Source organism: Mesoplodon densirostris, chromosome 6, assembly GCF_025265405.1.
Source record: "Mesoplodon densirostris isolate mMesDen1 chromosome 6, mMesDen1 primary haplotype, whole genome shotgun sequence".
NCBI classification, from domain to species: Eukaryota; Metazoa; Chordata; class Mammalia; order Artiodactyla; family Ziphiidae; genus Mesoplodon; species Mesoplodon densirostris.
The window spans coordinates 70,065,657-70,086,994 of NC_082666.1; the positions used below are offsets into that span (position 1 = coordinate 70,065,657).

The window sequence follows — 21,338 nt, forward strand, 5'->3', positions numbered from 1 at the left end:
CTGTATAGGGGGCCCCAAGACCACACCCCAGGTTCAAAGGTTCGCTAGGAGGACTGACAAAATTCAGCACATAGTTGTACGCACAGCTGAGATTTATTACAGTGAAAGGATACAAAACAAAGTCAGCAAACGAAAAAGGTATATGGTGCAAAGCCTAGAGAAAACCAGGCACAAGCTTCCAAGAGTCCTCTCCCAGTAGAGTCACACAGGACAGCTTAATTCCCCCATCAACAAGTTGTGCCAACACATGTGAAATGTTACATCCTGGGGAAGCTCATTAGAGACAGTGCCCAAGGCTTTTATTGGGAGCTGGTCATATAGGCACCTTCTGCCTAACACATACCAAAATTCCAGACTCCCAGGAGGAAAGCAGTATTTAGCATAAACCACACTGGTTGTACAAACAGTTTAAGTACAATGAACCACTCTTATCAGTTCTGTGAATGGTGGGAACCCTCCCCAAAACACATCCTAGACACCAGGCCAACCTGTAAGCAGGACCTTCCACGGATAAGCAGGCTCTTGGCCCTTGGCCAAGGCATCTTTACAGCAAAAGTATTATCAGTAGGACCTCCTGCAGCAGGGTGAGAGCAGCCTGCAGTACTGATCTCAGTTATGCCCTTTCGGGGTCCTTTACTTAGCCAATTAAAACAAGTACCACTAACTATACAGATCTATCTGAAAAAGCCAGATGACTTCATCCTTAAGCTTCTGATTAACTTTTTTTTTTTTTTTAACCTAGCCCAAGGCATCAATTCAGGCACAGCCAGTAAGTTGAAGCTGACCTGAAAGCTTTCCTGGGCTGAGGTAGTATGATAGTTGGGGCACACAGACAAGTACAGTCCCAGAGATCGCAAGTGGTAACCATAGAAACAAAGAGTTCACAAATGTGGGGGCATGCCAAGCAGGACATACATTAGTCAGGCAGCACAGGTTATCAGGGCCCCATGTGGCCTTGTACTGTCAGACCTCCCACTCTGGGTTCTCAGTCCAGTCCTAATTATGCAGTTCAGTCCTTGATTTCAGAGGGACTGCCTGAGGCTAGTCAGTTCCAAACAGTTTTACTTGTCTACAACATCAGTTCAACAGCTTCACTAGTGTGGACAACATCTATAGGTGTTCTGCAGGAAAGTGCTGGCACTGGGGTCACCCCCTGCCATCTCAGTGCTGGTAAGGTGTGAACCTAGGCTCAGCAACCAGTTTAATTCAGAGAACTCGCAGCTTGAAAAGGCATATAGTTTTTCCTTTAGGAAGAGGGCAAGGCTTCCAGGAACAGTTCTGAAAAACAAAGATTATTAATGCCCTTCCCCCACTGCCTCCCCATCCCCAGGTGCTGGGGTTTTACTTTTTCCTGCATCATTACAAAATCAGTTGTGTCCTGTTCAGCAATGGTAACAACATTTTTTCAATTATCCCCTACTCTCATCTAGACCATTCACCTGGAAAAGTTGTATGCGAAAGGCATAAAAGCATTTTCACAGAAAAACATTTTTGTATAATTTAACCAGAAAGACCCATCATATTTGAAATGGGTCAGAACGAAATCTTAAATTTTTAAAAGATAATTATATTGGGCTTAATAACTTGCCATCCCTTTTGTCCTAATCATTTATCCAGGGAGCAGCCTAGAAAAGATCAGTCCCTTTCTGGGGACAGCTGCATTTAATAATCAAACTGCCTTACTAAGGTGTGTATACCAGGAAAAAGGTGAGGGACGTAGAGTCAGGCTATCAGACCGCCATTGCAAACAGCAACTAATTTAGAAAGCTGAATACAGGTCAACAGCAGTGAGATGACCCTGAAACAGGGTCCAGAGTCTGACTTGTTAGTAGTGGGTGAAGGTGTCACACTCCCTAGCTTTTGCAGGAATCCTGTTAGGAATGCATTCAGTCTCTGTATCAGAAATATAGAGCTGATCAGCAGACTCAATTTCACACGGCCTCATCAGAAATAAGCTCTTTTCTGTGGGCATTTGTGACCCAGATGGTCCAGCCAGCATCCATGATGTTTCCACAATTTAGCTCACAGAGAAGTGTCCTAAATGTGTAACTATTCCAGAATCTGAGTTTTATTTTTTGAGCAGAACTTCGTCAGCTTTTAGTTTGGCACAGCTAGTGCTGAGGCTGAAATAGCCCAGACCAGGTTTCAGCTTAGAGTCAGGTCTAGGCAATTAAGCATCAGGATTCCAAAAAAAGCCAGCAGCTTTTCTTTAGCCGCATATTCAAAGCCCAGATACTACAAAGCCAGAGAGCCATGTTCCAAGTCCAACTGACAAGTGAGGCTTTATAACACCCTTTTTATCTTGTCAGCCTTAGAGTCCCAAAAGACCCACCCAAAAATATGAACATCAGGCTGGAAAATCATCAGGCTTTATGGATCAGACATCTGATTTTACAAAAGCTCATTAGCAACTCAAATCTGCTTTGTAAAATTCCAAAAGTGTATTTCTATCTGGAGAGTGCCTCTCTTTCCATGTTGTTTCATTTTTTTCCAGAAGTTACAATAGGCAAAAAGTATAACAAATATCATCAGTTACAGAGACTGACTTTGTTTTCAACACTCAAAAAAGAAAAAAAAATTTCAATCCACCCACCAATGGCAAAAAGCAAGTATTTATTTGTGTGTCCCACTAACACTTTTGCTTTGCAGCTTTCCCTGACTGGGATGATCCCTGTAGCATTTATGAAATTATAAGCATATAATATTTTCCATCAATTTTTATCCTACATCCAGATGCAAAAGCCACAAAGCACAAAGCTATTTCAACACAGCGCACCCCCCTCAACCTTTAAATGGAAATTTACTCAACCCTCTACCAGTAAATTTAACATTTACAGGATTAACATTAGAGCTACCAAGGAAGACTCTCAGCTAGAACTGGGGGCAGGAGAGGGACGACAGGGCTACTGTACCAGTGATGGTAACTAGGCTGAAGAAATGGCTGCAGTGTTTTTTTCCCTTTTCCCCCTCTGGTTTGCTTTGCTCTAGCCGTGGGAACTGACCTAACATTTTTTCCCTCCCACTTGGAAAAAAGAGCAATACAAACTTTTAATATTTCTGGGTCATCCAAACTTACCTTTGGGAATTTTGGGGCCCTTCTCCTCCCATATGAAGGAGAGAACAAAATACAAAAAGGCATCACCTTTTCCCCCTCACTTTAGCACATTTTAGCACAGGCTGCACTTTTGCCCCTCGCTTCAGCCAGCACAGCCAGAAACAGCCAGAAACAGCCAGGAGATCCAGCAAGCCAACTCTCCTGGAGTTGGATCTATCATTTTCAAATTCCACAGGTAACTTCTACCTCTCAGAAAATACTGCTGTTTCATCCCATGAATGACTCAATAGCCAGCATAGTTAGTACTAAAGATGTGTTATCCCTCACTCCTTCACCTTTACTTTTCTCAAGTTGCTTTTGCCATATTTCAGTGAGTCAGATTTGGGCGAGCAAATCCCATTTCTGACACCAACTGAGTTAGGGGTCCTCAAGACCACCCTCCCCCAAGGTCTGATGATTTACTAGGAGAACTGACAATGCTCGGCATATAGCTGTACTCACAGCTAAGATTTATTACTGTGAAATGATGCAAAACAAGACAGCAGATAGAAAAGGCACATGGAGCAAGCACATTAGAGCCCAAGGCTTTATTGGGGGACTGGTCATGTAGGCACCTTCTGCCTAACACATACCAAAATTCCAGACTCCCAGGAGGAAAGCAGGTGTCCAGCATAATCCACACTGGTTGTACAAGCATCTTAGGTACAATGAGCCACTCTTATCAGTTCTGTGGATGGTGGGAACCCTCCCCAAATCACATCTCAGACACCAGCAAAAGGCCAACCTTGTAAGCAGAACTTCCTAAGGATAAGCAGGCTCAGATCTGCTATGTTAATTCTTTCCTACACAACCCCATTGACCTTTAACTTAGCTGGCATATCCATGAGGCTTAGGCATCCTTAGGAGCTGTAGTGTACCCAGGCCCCCAAGAAGCCTAAGGTGATAGCATAGATCCTGCATCTGAGATAGCCACATCTTCCTAGTAATTATGTAGCTGTGAGATTCCATTAATGCCCAGTGTGGTAGGTTGAATAACAGCCCCCAGAGATTTCCAGGTTCTAATCCCTGTAACCTATGAGTGTTAATTTATGTGGTAAAAGGGATTTTGCAGGTGTGATCAAGTTAGGGATCTTGAGATGGGGATTAGCCATTTGGGCCCTAAATGTAATCACAAGTGTCCTTAACAGAAAGAGGCCAGAGGGAGGTTTGACTATAGAAGAGGAAGTAGGAGATGTAATGATGGAAGCAAGAGGCTGAAATGATGTAAGGAAGGGGTCATGAGCCAAGACCCTCCAGAAACTGGAAAACGCAAGGAAATTGATTCTCCCTTAGAACCTCTAGAAGGAGGGCAGCCGTGCCAACACCTTTATTTCAGTCTACTGAAACCCATTCTAGACTTCTGGCTTTCAGAACTGTAAGATAATTTTGTGTTGTTTTAAGCCACTAAGTTTGTGGTAGTTTGTTACAGCAGCAACAAAGAAAGAAAGTAGAAAAGTAATATACCAAGTCTTACTTCTTTCCCGGATATACCATTTCCATTTCATAATGCATGCTTGCTGGGCAATACCCACTCTGTTGACATTTTTATTTTTGACCCATTCCAGAATGGGCAGGTCAGAGAATAACATCATGTGCTATTGCTGAGTTAGCTTCTCAGGGTCCACCAGCACTAAACAACAGGACAATAATTACCCCTCAAGTGGAGTATACCAGGCAGTGGTGTTAGGAAAATGCTGTGTCCAAAACCCTAGTGGGCACCACTGCCTAGTGCCACAGATGCAATCTACTGCAAGCACTGTCAAGCACTGATATTTGAAGCTCATAAGGCTCATTAGAACTAGCCTGTCGAAATAGGAGGGCAGTCTGTAGAGCCTGCTAGATAGTTTCCTTATGTATCTTCTTTCTACCACTTCCTTAGTCAGTATAGTTATCTGCTCATCCCCTCTCCTCCCTTCGCCTGGCACCCTGTCCTGCTCTACTGGTATCACATAACTGGGCTGAAAGATCCAGGTGGGCTCCTAGTTGTATACTCATCCCACTAGCACTGTTTAATTTGTCGCATTTCCCCACTGGGAACATTCCTAATAAGCAAGAGAGGTATTATACATATGCAACACATCTGTTCCCACAATACATTCAGAGGTATCAGTTACAACCACTTGGGTGTGTGAACTTTTCACTGAATGAAAGATAATACAGACAAGTTTCAAGGGCCACAGTGGTATGGCCTCTTTTACCATAGATAAGGTCAACTTTTGGCAGGAATTACATGTCGGACAGGACACGGTTTTTTCTATGACTGCTGGAGGACTTCAGTGTGGTAAATTCACCTTCACTGTCCCCAAACTTTTTTTTTTTTTGGCAAGAAGCCTCTATATTGTCAGTGTTTACTAGTCACACCTGCTGGCAAGCATCTGCTAACATTGCAATAATGCCATCAAGACAGAAACTTTAGATTTGTCAACCAACAGACACTATTTACACAGGAAACACTTTGGACATCAAAAAGCTTTTCTCTAACACTTTATAAGCATTCATAGCACAAAAAAGTAACGTATCATTTAAATTATACATTTTTACAATGGTACGGTAAATTGGCTCAGAGCCTCAATTTTTAATTTGATTTAAACATTGCTTTTAGTCTGATGACAACACCAATGGTGCAGAGTTCTGGAGATACGTTCAAAGCAGCACTCACCTGCGGCTTTTCTTCGGTTCCAGAGTCTCCGCGGCAGTCAGTAGTGTTTTGTCAAATGCATACTTTAGGTTTTTCTGTGAGACTGCAGAACACCGCATGTATTCGACAGCCTTCAGGTCACAGAACAGCATTTCAGCAGTCTGCGGAGTGAGAGGTTTCTGTGTTCTTGGCAAGTTTCTCGATAATAGAGGGTATCACATTTCTGAGATCAGTTTTGGCTCCAACAAATAAGGAGTCTTCAAACAATGGTGACTTATCTCAGGTACCCACTTTTCTTTCACATTTCCACATAAGGGCCGAAGACCACCGAAAAAGACTAGAAATATATGTTTTTGGATAGCTGAGGGGTTGTTCTGTCAAATCTTTCTTGTCCTGCAGGATCAAAAAGTCCATAAGTGTAAGGCTCTCACCAGTTACTGACTGCATAGTTGTCAGAAACCATGGAACGTATTCAGACATTAACTTATTGTTGTATAGCATATCAAGACACATCTTACCAACAACACCGTCACTCACAACACAAATTGTCTGCATTGCTGAAATATTTTTTACTCCACTGGAAATATTTCAAATATAATTTTGAACTCAGCTTCTCCATCTGATTTGAAGGACCTACTTGTTTTTCTGTTTTTTGGTTTTCGGGTTTTTTTGAGGCAAGGAATAAGAGTTTATTCGGAAAGCCGGCAGACCGAGAAGAAGGCAGACTAGTGTCTCCGATAAGCCATCTTATCTGGGTCTAGATGCCAGTTTCTTTTATAGAATCAGAGAGGGAGAGGAGGTGAGGAAGTAAAGTAAAAGGGCCATCAGTCTTGCAAAAAACATCTCCTGGAATGACCAGCCTCAGTGAGAGGATGTGTTAGTTTCTTTTTTCTTGCAGCCATTCACAGGTGGGCAGGGTTTCCTGAGGCAGGCCATTATGTATGATTATAACAAAAGCAACGAAAAGCAAAGGTTAAACTCAAAGAAACAGATCCAGTGTGGAGTCCGATTTAGCTCTTCCCTGTTACAATTCCCCACTGTCAATGTCCATTCCACAATCTTGTGGAAAAAGGGGTGACAATGTTCTAACTGCTCCATCAGATGGATCTTTCTCAGAGTGTCCGCCATTGGCATCAGTGTTTCAAATGTTGAGATTTGTCTTTTGTTCCACTTTGGAAGTGTCTACTTTACACCTGTAGACTTAAAAATATTCACAACCTAAAACTTGAGAGTTATCAGGAATTTTGAGGGCTTCAAGCCCAGGAGGCAGCATCTCAAGTTAAGGAATTTAGCGTTTTTCTTTGTATGGGAAGATGCAAGAGTCTGGGCTCACTGAAATCATTTCTTTGATATGCACCACAGCTATCTGGAGCCTGTATCCTGTATTTTCACATCCTGAGTGTCCTCAGGGCTCACCATAGGGAGTGGCTGCAGTCTGATGGCTGCCAGATGGCAGCTATTCTTCACCTTTCCAAGTTTCCTCAGGGTTTATTAGCTCAGGTTGGAGGGCTGCAATTGCAGATGACTGATCCTCTCCTCTTGGTCAGGAATCTGACCAATATTTGGGAGACATTTCAAGATCAAATTTTGTCCCACGATGCTGGAAGGCTCATCCCAGGTCAGGCAAAGATTCCTGATATGCCACTTCAGGTGCTATTTTTTGGATTAGGCCCTATTGATAATTAGCGATTCTCTGGATCCTCTCATTATGATCCAGGAGACATTTTCCCTTGCTGCTTCTTCCCATACCTAGATCATATTATTACAATTATTTTATGTTATAAAAGTGATCTATTTCCTTAAGATGTTTAGCCACAGGAGTTTTGTTGGAGGCCTGGTTACGCACTGGGTACTGCAAGAGACAACAATTTTATAAAATAGGATATAAGTAATGCAGCTAGTAACGTTGACAAAGACATAGTGCAGCAGGGAGACACAAAGCACAAATAATTTGGAAATAAAGAAAAAATTAAAACAATGATAGACATAAATATCAAGTCCACAGGAGAGCCAGCTGGAGACAACAAATTCTGGCAGGATCAGGTAGAGAGAAAAAGATAAATGTTTCGTCTTTGTTTACAAAGGCATACTTTATCAGCTTGTTGTAGGTCATCGCATAAAAGAGAAGGTTTTTCTAAAAAACAAAGATTAAAGCCAGTATATTTCCCAAAGTCATAAAGTTATAAATCATATTTAGCACTTTATTCAGTCTCATGTAATTAATTCCCATTGATCTGGATGAAATAATCAGGTTTCCTAATAGTTTTGTCATACGTTACCCAGTCCAGTGATATTATCTAAAGACTATCAGAAACTTAGATTTCTTAAAAAGTTCCTTTTTATCAGTCTTCTTGAAAATCTTCATTTTGTAAAAGCATCAGGACAAAACTTAAAATAGCATGGTTAAAGATTTGAGTACAATGTAATTAGCAGGAAACTTGGATATAACATTTTAGAATAACTAGTGTTATGATTGATAATATATCAGGACATATCAGATATTAGGGATTCCATATAAATTTTGGAATATCTATATAAATGACATTTATCCATACACCATAACCTAAGGTTCATCTCCAATCACTTGACAATGTTTTTGAAGTAATTTAACATACCAAATAAAATTAGTTTGACATCTCTCTCTGAGATGTCTCAGAGATGTTCTTTCAAAGTATCTCAGAGTCAGGTGGAGACTAAAAAGCTTTATTCAGATTTTTATATTTAGGAAATTTGTTAAAAATATCAAAAAGGTTTTTTTTATTTTTGAATTTTATTTATTTTTTATACAGCAGGTTCTTATTAGTCATCCATTTTATACACATTAGTGTATACATGTCAATCCCAATCGTCCAATTCATCCCACCCACCCACCCCCACCACCCCACCGCTTTCCCCCCTTGGTGTCCATACGTTTGTTCTCTACATCTGTGTCTCTATTTCTGCCCAGCAAACCAGTTCACCTGTACCATTTTTCTAGGTTCCACATATATGCGTTAATATACGATATTTGTTTTTCTCTTTCTGACTTACTTCACTCTGAATGACAGGCTCTAGATCCATCCACGTCTCTACAAATGACCCAATTTCGTTCCTTTATATGGCTGAGTAACATTCCATTGTATATATGTACCACATCTTCTTTATCCATTTGTCTGTCAATAGGCATTTAGGTTGCTTCCATGACCTGGCTATTGTAAGTAGCGCTGCAATGAACATTGGGGTGCATGTGTCTTTTTTTTTTTTAATTTTTAAAAATTTATTTATTTTTGGCTGCATTGGGTCTTCGTTGCCACGTGTGGGCTTTCTCTAGTTGTGGCGAGCAGGGGCTACTCTTCGTTGCGGTGCGCAGGCTTCTCACTAGGGTGGCTTCTCTTGTTGCGGAGCACAGGCTCTAGGCACATGAGCTTCAGTAGTTGTGGCATGTAGGATCAGTAGTTGTGGCTCATGGGCTCTAGAGCGCAGGCTCAGTAGTTGTGGCACACGGGCTCGGCTGCTCCGTGGCATGTGGGATCCCCCTGGACCAGGCCTCGAACCCATGTCCCCTGCATTGGCAGGCAGATTCTTAACCACTCCACCACCGGGGAAGCACTGTGCATGTGTCTTTTTGAATTATGGTTTTCTCTGGGTATATGCCCAGTAGTGGGATTGCTGGGTCATATGGTAATTCTATTTTTAGTTTTTTAAGGAACTTCCACACTGTTCTCCATAGTGGTTCTATCAATTTACATTCCCACCACAGTGCAAAAGGGTTTCCTCTTCTCCACACCCTCTCCAGCATTTGTTGTTTGTAGAATTTTCTGATGATGCCCATTCTAACTGGTGTGAGGTGATACCTCATTGTAGTTTTCATTTGCATTTCTCTAATAATTAGTGATGTTGAGCAGCTTTTCATGTGCTTCTTGGCCATCTGTATGTCTTCTTTGGAGAAAATTCTATTTAGGTCTTCTGCCCATTTTTTGATTGGGTTGTTTGTTTTTTAATATTGAGCTGCATAAGCTGTTTATATACTTTGGAGATTAACCCTTTGTCCATTGATTTGTTTGCAAATATTTTCTCCCATTCTGAGGGTTGTCTTTTTGCCTTGATTGCAGTTTCTTTTGCTTTGCAAAAGCTTTTTTTTTTTTTTTTTTTTTTTTTTTTGTAATACGAGGGCCTCTCACTGTTGTGTCCTCTCCCGTTGTGGAGAACAGGCTCCAGACATGCAGGCTCAGCGGCCATGGCTCACGGGCCCAGCCGCTCCGCGGCATGTGGAATCCTCCCTGACCGGGGCACGAACCCGTGTCCCCTTCATCGGCAGGTGGATTCTTAACCACTGCGCCACCAGGTTAAGTCCCAAGGTTTTTTGTTTTTGTTTTTGATGTGGACCATTTTTAAAGTTTTTATTGAAGTTGTTACAATATTGCTTCTGTTTTATGTTTTGGGTTTTTTTCACGAGGCATGTGGGATCTTAGCTCCCTGACCAGGGATTGAGCTTGCACCCCCTGCATGGGAAGATGAAGTCTTAACCACTGGACCGCCAGGGAAGTCCCTGTTTTTTTTTTTTTTTTTTTAATCATTATTCTGCACTGTTATTTATTTAGTTATTTATTTGGCCACACCGCACAGCTTGTGAGATCTTTGTTCCCTGACCAGGGATCAAACGTGGGCCCTCAGCAGTGAAAGCACTGAGTCTCAACCACTGGACCACCAGGGAATTCCCCACCCTAGTGTTTTTAACTTAGAATTTTGAGTATTTTGGTTCAGGTCTCAAGAGTACAATTTGTTTTAAGGAAGTGGCCCTGCAGACAGATGTGGGGGGTTGGGTTTCCCTTTCATGCAGTGATTTCCAAACGAAGTTGATTAGGCCTAACAGTTTATGAAAGCAGTAAATGTGGAGTTGCAAGCCTTCCCCTGAATTTCAAAAAGCTTACTAGGCACTGTGGTTTAGATGAAAGTGCATGGCCTCTGAGTATGACATATGTGGGTTCTTTATCCAGCTTGCTCTTTGATATAAACCCCAGTTACTTCACCTCAATTTCTCATCTGTAAAATGGTGTTAGAAAAACTTAACTCAAGTCTTGTTTTTTGTTTTGGCCGTGCTGTGTGGCTTGTGGGATCTTAGTTCCCAGACCAGGGATCAAATCCGGGCCCTTGGCAGTGAAAGTGCAGAGTCCTAACCACTGGACTGCCAGGGAATTCCCCTTAACTCACGTTTTAATTGTTAATTATACCTCGACAAAGGTGAGGGAAAAAATACTCAGAGGACTGTTTTAGGACTTACATGAGACAATGTTTGTAGAGTTGGGCACACTGATGATATACAATAAATGGTTCTTCTCTCCTTGCCCTCTCTGCAATAAAAACTACTGGTAACATTTACTAACAATAGGATGGAGAAGATAGCCTGCATATTATTTTTATTTTTATTTTTTTATTTTTTTTATTTTTATTTTTTTGCAGTAAGCGGGCCTCTCACTGTTGTGGCCTCTCCCAGCTCCAGACACGCAGGCTCAGCGGCCATGGCCCACGGGCCCAGCCGCTCCGCGGCATGTGGGATCTTCCTGGACCAGGGCACGAACCCATGTCCCCTGCATCGGCAGGCGGACTCTCAACCACTGCACCACCAGGGAAGCCCTATTTTTATTTTTTAATTGCTATTACATCAGTTCAGTATGGGATCGTTTCTTTTAGAAATATTTATCCAAAGTTTTGTTTTGGCAGTATTATATGTATGCAGTTAAACAGATGAGAAACACAATTCTTTTTGTATTGTGTTTCTTTTGGTAACCAAATTATCTTAAAATCTGGTGCATAATGATAAAACATCAATAAAAACTGTCCTTCAGATAGAGAACCACAGGATTGGTATGTCAGGGCATATTCTCAGAAATGAACACTAGATGGCAGCTTCCAGACAAGATTGTCTGGGTCAATGGCCCACTTTTGTTTTCCCCTCCTGACAAAACCCAAGCCAAGTCTTTTCCCAGTGTCTTTCTTACCCAGTGGATCCCGCTTCCCCAGGGACCCTCCCACTTGCCTCCATCAGGACAATAGTTACTAACCTAGAAAAGAAAGCATCTGTAGAGGCTGCTAGAGAGAGAAGATTAAATTTTAAAGAGAGAAATCCAACAAAAAACTAACCTGCAAGCCTTTCCCTCTATTATATTTTATTTTTCTTTTAAAAGAATAAACACAAAGTGATTTCATCTTTGTGGTGATTGAGAGGGTGGCGCAGGGGGGGTAGGAAATCTTCTTGAATCAATTCTCAAGAACTCATTATGTTGTTCTTTATAACAGCAAGTAAGTTTTTTTTAGCTTGTTCTTTTTCTTTTTTAAAAAAAAAACCCTCTCTACTCTCTGCCTATTTTTCTTTCATTCATGCCTTAAAGTATTTATTAAGTTATTTACAGTGTACAACTTGGTACTTACATAAGCTTGGTGCTGAGCATGGGAGATGAGAAAGTATATTTGGATAAGGTCAACCCTCTACCCTTCAGACCACTGCAGTCATAGGGGAAATAAGACAGCGACATAAATGTCAGAGTAAGGTACAATTTCTGGCAGGCACACTTTTGGTACCACAGCACAAATAAAGTCATATCAAGTGGCATTCTCTTGGTAATCAACAGATTTGTCCTTCTCTTTTGGAGACCTCTTATGTACATTCAGAAGTTCTACTCAGCTCAATGTGGCTAGCTCATCCTGGTTCTCTACTTTCTATAGCAACTGCTCTATTTTCCAAAGTCTAAATTTTTTTCCCCAGCACTTGACAGAGCTCACAATGATGGTCTCTTTAATGATTTTTGCTTCATTAATACTGTGGTCTGGACTTCCCTGGTGGTGCAGTGGTTAAGAATCTGCCTACCAATACAGGGGACACGGGTTCGATCCCTGCTCCAGGAAGATCCCACATGCCATGGAGCAACTAAGCCCGTGTGCCAAAACTACTGAAGCCCACGCGCCTAGAGCCCGATCCACAACAAGAGAAGCCACTGCAATGATAAGACCGTGCACCGCAACAAAGAGTAGCCCCTGCTCGCCACAACTAGACAAAGTCCAGTGCAGCAATGAAGACCCACTGCAGCCAGAAGTAAATAAAATAAAATAAATTTATTAAAAAAATACTATGGTCTGAATGTTTATGTCCCCCTCCCCAAAATTCATATTTTGAAATCCCATTGTCTAATGTGATGGTATTAGGATGGGGAGCCTTTGGGAGGTGCTTAGGTCATGAGGGTAAAGCCCTCATGAAGGGTGGAAGATTAATGCTCTTATAAACGAGACCCCAGAGGGTTTGCCTACCACTTCAACTATGTGAGGACATAGCAAGAAGGCACAGCTATGAACCAGGCAACCATGCTGGCGCCTTGATCTTGGACTTCCCAGTCTCCAGAACAGTGAGAAATAAAGTTCTGTTGTTTATAAGCTAGCCAGTCTGTGGCATTTTGTTATGGCAGCCCGAATGGACTAAGACAATTAATGACCCTTTCTGTTTCTGCAAATTGTACTGATTTCTTATGTTTTATCTTCTCAGAAACTTGTAACACTTTTCAGATTTCTTCACTAGTTCTTTCTCAAAGTCCATCTTAAATTCATTTCCCTCTGCCTTTTGCCTACTTTTTTAGAGCCCTGATCGTAATTTTAAACCCAGCCTTCTTAACAGTGAATTGTATTCTGAAGTGACCATGAATCAAAAGATTCCTCAGCTCCTGTTATCTTCTGTTAATGTTTGGACACATCCTTAGGAATTTCTGTTCTTTTTTTTTTTTTTTTTTCTTCCAAGTGAGGCTTATTTTCAACAACTTGAGACTTCATTATCTTGTATATTCTACTTTTTTATAGAAGGGAACTTTCTCTAGACTAAAATAATACATGCACCAACCCACAACAAGGCCATAATAATGACAGTCTTCAAGGCCACTCTTTGAATGTCAGGCCTCACTGTTAAGTGCTACAGGAAGCTCAGCCTGAGTTGACTGTTTTCTTCTTGGGGATTCTTCACCTGACCTAACTTCCTGGGTAGGTGCCCTATTGGCTAAATCCTCCTTAACGCTCAATCTGGGGTATGTTCCTTTGACAATGAGTTCTAACATGGAACGCCCTTTCCCTCCACACACTGTTTGACCCAGAAAAAGAGTTCCAGAACTGCTATTCTTGTGAGGGTCAAAGGCGAAGAGGTAGGCAGGAAGAAGAGGGGCAGGCTAGCTCTGTGGGGTACAGCCCACTTCTTTGATCTCTGAGTGCCATGCCCTCCCTCCCTTGCCTCCACCTCTCCTCCACCTCGAATGGCCTACAGCTTCCTCCCAAGTTCCTGCAACTGCCCTGCTTCCCTCCACCTCTACCGCCGGAGCACACCCACTCCTCGGGCCTGGGGCTGTGTGCCTAAACTTCCCTCATGGACAACAGAGATAGAGATAGCTTTACTGGGGGGAAAAAGACCTTATTTTTAGTAGAATAGAAACTGGGAGACCTTGGTTTTTCTCTATCCAGAACCAATTTACTTTGCAGTTATGTCCTGCTTCTTGCTTTTCTCATCTATCTATGTGTTGGTTGGAAGAAGTTCAATCTGTAGTTTTGCGTGTGTTAACATAGCTGATTTCTTCCCATTTGGAAATGAGTCTATAGCATTTGCTTATCGAATGTGAAATATAACACACATACTGAAAACTACATAGAACATTATACTATTTAAATAATCATAAAACAAAAAAAATAAATAATCATAAAACAAACCCCCTTAAACACTATCCACAACTATACTAGTTTTGTAATAACCCCACAACTGCCATCCTCCCTCTAAGATCACAACCCTCTCTCCTCCAGAGAGAAATTCCACTCTGATTTCCTTAGGAATCACTTTCTTGCTTTACTTTCCCCCCTCCCCCTTTTTAGTATCATTACCTCAGTGTGCATGCCTAGCAGTGCACTTTGGTTTTGACCGTTATAGAGGGTTACGAACGTAGATTTATACTCTACATATTTTATTTGTGCTTTGCCTCTTTCCCTCAACATTGTGATATTTATCCATGTTGCATTTACCTGTAATCTGTTCCTATTCATTGATAAACGGCTTTCTATTGTATGAATATAGCACACTCTTCTCATGTTCACAGATAACGGGACTGTTTCTATTTGGGGCTCTCAGGGACATTCTCGTCCATATATCCTAGAATACAGGTGCTTATGTATCACTTGTGGATTTTGTTAAGATGCAGAGTCTGGTTCGGAAGGTCTGCAGTGGGGCCCATAAATTTATATTTCTAACAAATTGTTGAGAGATGCTCAATGTTTAGCTGGGAGTGAATGTGCTAGGTCATAGGGTATCTGGATCTTCAATTTTCTAGACAACATGAAACTGTCTGGAAAGTTGTTGCATCTATTTACACTTTCTCCAGCAGTGTTTGAGTGTTTCTGTTGCTCATCATACATGCCAGTGTTGGTTATTGTCAGATTCTTAATATTTGTCAACCAGAGGGGTGATTTAAACTAGCATTTTTCTGGATATTTTTGAGATTGAATGGCTTTTTAAAATTTATTTTATCCAAAGAAATCCATTTGGATTTCTTCTTTTTGGAAAATGTTTGAGGTTCCCCTCACCACCCACTTTATTTGTCTTTTTCTCACGGAAAAAAACTGCTGTCCCTTTGACCACGGCTGGGGAGGAAGAACTTTTCCTCCAACCTCTTAAATTCAGAAGGGGGACCTGATAATTAAACTGACAAAAGACCATTACCAAGAGTAAAAGGTTTATTCATATGTATATGGAGCTAACTAAGGAGGTAGCTTATATACCTAACTTAGTAGGGAAAAGGGACTGGGGAGAAATTATATACCTAACTTAATAGGGCTTATATACCTAACTTAGGGAAAAGGGACTGGGGAGAACGGCTTCTATGGGAAGAACAAATAGGTTTCTTTAGGGATGACAAATGGGTTTTTAGAAGAACAAATGGGGAAGAAAGTTTGTGATAATGTTTGTTTATGCTGGTGTGAGTGGTCTTTCCTTCTTCTTTATGGCCATGAAACCCCTGGGAGAGGGATTTATAGTGGTTTACTCTTGGTCTCTCTCCTGGGAGTAGACCCACGATAAAGAGGGAATTTTTGGCAGCCTTATTTCCCAGAAGTTTCTGCTTTTAGTCAAATAAGGGAAGCTCTAAGAAGGCTTCTTTCTGCACCCATTGATTGTCAAAAGTCTTCAACTTAAAATGATGTTCATACTAATTCTCGGGTTCTGAATATGTCCCTACACCATCATGTAAATTTCTAAGTATTTTTTTCTTCTTGAGGTTTCTAACTGATGACGTATCAAGCTATAATTAACCACTTGCTTGTTACTGGAGAAATTTAGCTTTATTTTTGGACCTTTTATATTAACAATGCTTCCAAAGGTACTCAATTTGTATTGTTTTATTTATCTTATTAATTTAATTTATTAAAAAGAAAGGATTTCTGGTGTCCATTTTCAGTAGAATTAAATACCAGATAGGTAAGCATTTGTACTTTAGCTGACTTGTTAGAGATGCTTTTCAGCAGTCTAAGCAAGAATGAACCTTTTAGATATATTGTGTTGATTTGGGGGATACAGTTCTTACCTTTCTGGCAAGAGGACTCTTGAAGTTGACTTAACTTGGTGAAATTAAGGGCAAATCATCACAACTTTTGTCTTTCCATTTCCCTACCAATTTCTCTTGTTCTAGGGGAAACAAAACAAATAAAATCAGGATAATGATATCTTTTTCCCCTAAGCTTTACAGTTCTTCTAGAATTTTTAGAACCCACTAAGGTTCTCTTTCTCTCTCATTTGTTTGTTTCCTTTTGCCAAATACCTCCCCGCCCCCTTTGTTTTCCATGTCTGACAGAAGCCCAGAATGAAATATGCTCCATCACAGCAAATGAATTAACCTTGGCAGAAAATTTTCCTTTCAAATTTTCCTAACCATATTGATATTTATCCCTGCTGCAAGTCCTTTTAATACGACGTAAAATGTATATTAAAAACTAATGAATAAAACAAACCAATAGGAAAGCGAGCAAGGATTTGCAATATGTTCCCAGAAAAGAAAATATAAATGGTTCCTAAATATAAGATGCTCATCTCCTAACACAGAAATGAAAATTAAAGCTATTATGTGATACAATGACAATCTTATCAAATCGTCAAAGACAAAAAAATATGCTAGGGACTTCCCTGGTGGTGCAGTGGTTGAGAATCTGCCTGCCAATGCAGAGGACACAGGTTCAAGCCCTGGTTTGGGAAGATCCCACATGCCGTGGAGCAACTAAGCCCATGCGCCACAACTACTGAGCCCACATGCCACAACTTCCGAAGCCTGCGCGCCTAGAGCCCGAGCTCTGCAACAAGAGAAGCCACCACAATGAGAAGCCTGCACGCTGCAACCGAGAGTAGCCCCCACTCACCGCAACTAGAGAAAGCCCGTGTGCAGCAACAAAGACCCAACAACAAAGACCCAATGCAGCCATAAATAAATACATAAATAAATTTTAAAAAATAAGTATGCTAATATTTTGTTGATGAGTTTATGGGGAATATATATTCATTGCTCGTGGAAGTTAAATTAGTACAATGCTTACAGAAGTTAAATTAGTACAATCCTTACAGAAGGCAGTTTGACACTTGTCTATCAACATCTCAAATGCATATAACTTTTGACACAGAAACTAACTTCTAGAAATTTATATCATCATACACTTGCACAATTACAAAACAGTTTATTTTTCATTACAGCATTATTCATAATAGGCAGAAGACTGGAAAGATCCCAAATGCCCATCAATAGGAAACTGGTAAAAAAAATATTATAGGATATATGTACCATGGAATACTATACAACTCTACAAAAAAAAAGGATAATACTATATACTCATATGGATAACAAAAATGTTTTTACATGAAAAAAGCAGGATACAGGGACTTCCCTGGTGGTGCAGTGGTTAAGGATCCGCCTGCCAATGCAGGGGACATGGGTTCGAGTCCTGGTCTGGGAAGATTCCACATGCCATGGAGCAACTAAGCCCATGCACCACAACTACTGAACCCACATGCCACAACTACTGAAGCCCACACGCCTAGGGCCCATGCTCCACAACAAGAGAAGCCACCTCAACGAGAAGCCCACGCACTGCAACGAAGAGCAGCCCCCACTCACCGCAACTAGAGAAAGCACGCACGCAGCAACAAAGACCCAAAGCAGCCAAAACAAAAAATAAACAAAAACAAACCAGGATACAGAACATTGTATAAAATAGTTTACTGTTTGTGTAAAAAAAAGAAAGAAAATAAGTGTATTTGTATTTCCTCCCAACTAGTTGTCTTTGGGATAGGGTGCATTTGGAACAGAGCAAATAGGTTGCAAGGATGTGAAAGAGATTTTTCACTATATGCTTTTTTACATTTCAATATTTGAATCACATGACTATAAAACATTTTACCAAACAGGTTAAAAATAGACTGAATTTTTTAAAATCACTGAAACTCTTACCTTTAGTAACAGAAGTTTTGAATTAAGTTTGCTTAACTATGAAGAAAAAGCAGGAGATCCACTTATAACAACTCCCGATAATGTGATAAGTGCACTGAATGCTTTATTCCATGGTTCAGAGTGAAAGAACATTGTTTTGAACTGCAGACCTACCAAGAGCATTAACACAGGGCTACCAACATGTGCACTGGACAGATAAATCATATATTTTATCTTTGAACCTGACATAGAGGAGTCATTCATTCATTCAATAAAAACATATTTCACAATGTGCTAGACTGGATCATAAAAGTGTTTTCAACAAGCTAAACTTAAAAGACAAACAGGCAGCTATTTGTTTTATTTTTAAGCATTTAAAAGTATTACTTTTTCATGACATTTGAAATGATCAGACAGCCTCATCTTTATTCGCTAAAACAGGAATTTCGCTGTTGCATGTCTGGTGCAGAGACGACTTCACTTTAAAACAGTCTTCTTACTACTAATAAAAAATACTGTTCTTGTAAGGATCCGGTTTGAATTGTTTGGTAATACCAAGGTAGTACAAAGAAAAAAAAAGTTTTAATAAAACAGCACACCTAATAACCAGAGGAAAATACTTTTGAGATTTTGGAAGCATTTGTTTCGATACAGTAGCCAGATAATATTATGTCAAATATCATAAGAGGAGCGGATGGGAGATGCCAGGTCCAGCAGTATAAGTGTCTACAGACGGTAGTAGTGATCTGCAATGGTGGATTAGTCCTACTACCATGGTGCAGGGATGGAAATCAAGGACAAGGAAGGTATGTTTTGAACTGGGGAGCTGAAAATCTTAAAAACCCAGGTCAATTTATATTTATACTTTATATACGCATAAGGGCCATGGCGCAGGTCCAGTACCGGTGGGAGGTCAGCTTAGAGTTAAGCCTCGGGGGATGCAGAGGCTAATAGTCAGAAAGGCCCGAAACCCCTTAGCGGAGGAGAAGGAGACGATGATTCTCCTAAGGATGAGAATAAGCTCCTAGGACACCGGCTCACTCGCAGGAAGTCCCAAGGGAGAGAGAAGGGGACGGTGACATGGCCGTATCATGAGTCACTAGGACGCACGCTCCTCACTCCAGCGCTCTCGAGAGCATGTTACACAAGACAGAAGCCCCGGGAGCGCCGCTGGCCTGTGGCACTCTTCCCCAACCCTCGGGATGGCGATCACGACAGTCTCAGCAGATGCGGGCGAAGACCTCTTGTCCCGACTCCCCTGACCTCCGGTTCCCCGATCACCTTCTCCCCCAGAGCCCAAGAGGGGCAGACAAGCGGACACACATCTCTGGACCCGGGAGGAAGAAATGGTGGAAGTGTGGCTCGGGGGACAACGCAGCAGGCAGTCGTGTGTTGCGCGTGCGGCAAAGGAAGGGGACCAAAGCCGCCGCGGAGGCAAAGACACACAGCTGAGCCAGCCATCTGTCACGTGATCCCTCGGTGGCGGGGAACGTTAGTAGGCAGTAGTAGCCCTTAGACCGTCACGTGAGCCTCTGATGGGTCTCAGGCTCCGGATCAGCTTCCATTACCTTTAGCTGCACCTAAACTGGCGCCGTCCTCTCGCATCTCCTTGCTTCCGGGAGATGGGGACGCCCCCCTCTTCATAAATAGGAAAGAAGTTTGAGCAGGCGGGAGGAACAGGTGCATAGAGCACCGAGCGAAAGTCCGCACCGACGCTCTAAGACCAGAGAGTAGCCATGCGTATCCCGTGATACAATAGGCTCCGTTGCGGTCCTGCGGGGACGCTGCCGCGTGATGACGTCAGAACGCAACTTCCGGGGCAAGGGTGGTAGCGGCCCGGCTGCGGCCCGAGTGGTTTCCCGGTTTCTTCCTTGGCCCGTAGTGACCGCACCTTGTGCGCGTTTGCTTCAGTTCTGTGGCCCGAGCACTGCACAGTCTGCTTCCCGGAATGGAAAAGTCCTGGGGAGGAACCTCTTTGTCCATGTGCAGGAAAACAGTTTAAAAACAAATTGAAAGGGCTTCCCTGGTGGCGCAGTGGTTAAGAGTCCGCCTGCTAATGCAGGGGACACAGGTTCGTGCCCCCATCCGGGAAGATCCCACATGCCGCGGAGCGGCTGGGCCCATGAGCCATGGCAGCTGGGCCTGCGTGTCCGGAACCTGTGCTCCGCAGCGGGAGAGGCCACAGCAGTGAGAGGCCCGCGTACCGAAAAAAAAAAAAAAAAAAAAACAAATTGAAAGAGTAGTCCAAAGCCTTCCCACAAAGAAGACTCCAGACCACCGAGGCTTTCTTGGCAAGTTAAACCAAACATTATGAGGAAAACATAATTCCCGTTTTTTTTTTTTTTTTCTGCTTTCTCTCTCTTTTTTAAAACCATTTTTAAAAAATTGAAGTATAGTTAATTCATAATGTTGTGTTAGTTTCGGGTGTACAGCAAAGTGAATCAGTTATACATACACATATATCTATCCTTTTTCAGATTCTTTTCCATTATAGGTTATTATAAGATATTGAATGTAGTCCCCAGTGCTGTACAGTAGGTCCTTGTTTATCTATTTTAAGTATAGTAGTGTGTATATGTTAATCCCAAACTAATTTATCCCCTCCCCCATCCCCTTTGGTAACCATAAGTTTGTTATAACCATAATTCCCATATTAATCAAATACAATACTTCTAGAAAAATGGGGAAGGGAAGGCAAAAACAGGGAATACTTCAACTTTTTATGAGGGTTAGTATAACCCTGATAGGAAAACCTGACAAGGAGAGCAAATTGAAGGAAAATGGTATTTACAGTTTTACTCATGAATATAGGTGCAAAAACTGGTAAGCAAAATATTAACCAAATTTAGTTTTATATAAGGAGAATAAGACGTTTTGAGCACATTGTTGTTTTAACACCAGAATTCAAAGTATTAATTGATTAATGGAAAGAATATGATTATCTCAATAATTGTAGAATAAATGATTAAATCAAATACTTATTCTTGATAAATACTCATGGAAAACCAGTGATGGAAGGGAAATTAATCTAATAAAGGGTATCTGCAATGAACCATATACCAAACATCCTACTTAATGGCAAAACATTTAAAGCTTTATATTCCTTACAGTGTTCTGTTGATGAACCTGGGACCTTAGACTCAATAGT

General features: G+C 41.4%; 1 pseudogene; it reads right to left on the bottom strand.

Moving 5' to 3' along the window:
- Window positions 1-108: 108 nt before the first annotated feature.
- On the bottom strand, window positions 109-19,939 carry LOC132492535 (cell division control protein 42 homolog; annotated as a pseudogene).
- Window positions 19,940-21,338: the final 1,399 nt, after the last annotated feature.